Genomic DNA, 385 nt, shown 5'->3' with positions numbered 1-385 from the left:
ACTGAGTTCTTTGAAAATGTAATTATATGAAAAAAATTTAAAATCTAGATAAAACGGATAAAATGAACAAGAACATATTATCAAATCAGACAAAACAGAAGTTTTCAAAAGTCTAATAAGAATTAAAAATAAAATATATGTTTCAAAATTTATAAAAAGCAATATATAGGCCCTCTGAGATCAGTGGTTTACATTTAAAGCGCTTTTCTGTTAATGACAGTTTAGATAAAATAGAAATCACATTTTCAAAGAACTCAGTTAATCAACACTTACCATTTCTCTTTCTTTTTTTTTTCAGCATTTCATTACAGCTTTAACATATTCAGTAACACATTCCAGAGCAAGGATACATCTCTTTCAAAGGTGGCTGTAAATTTTTAGGTTC

This window comes from Nannospalax galili, unplaced genomic scaffold, assembly GCF_000622305.1.
Source record: "Nannospalax galili isolate Female #2095 unplaced genomic scaffold, S.galili_v1.0 scaffold2752, whole genome shotgun sequence".
Classification (NCBI taxonomy): domain Eukaryota; kingdom Metazoa; phylum Chordata; class Mammalia; order Rodentia; family Spalacidae; genus Nannospalax; species Nannospalax galili.
The sequence above is the reverse complement of the archived record's forward strand: the minus strand, read 5'-3'. Positions refer to the sequence as shown.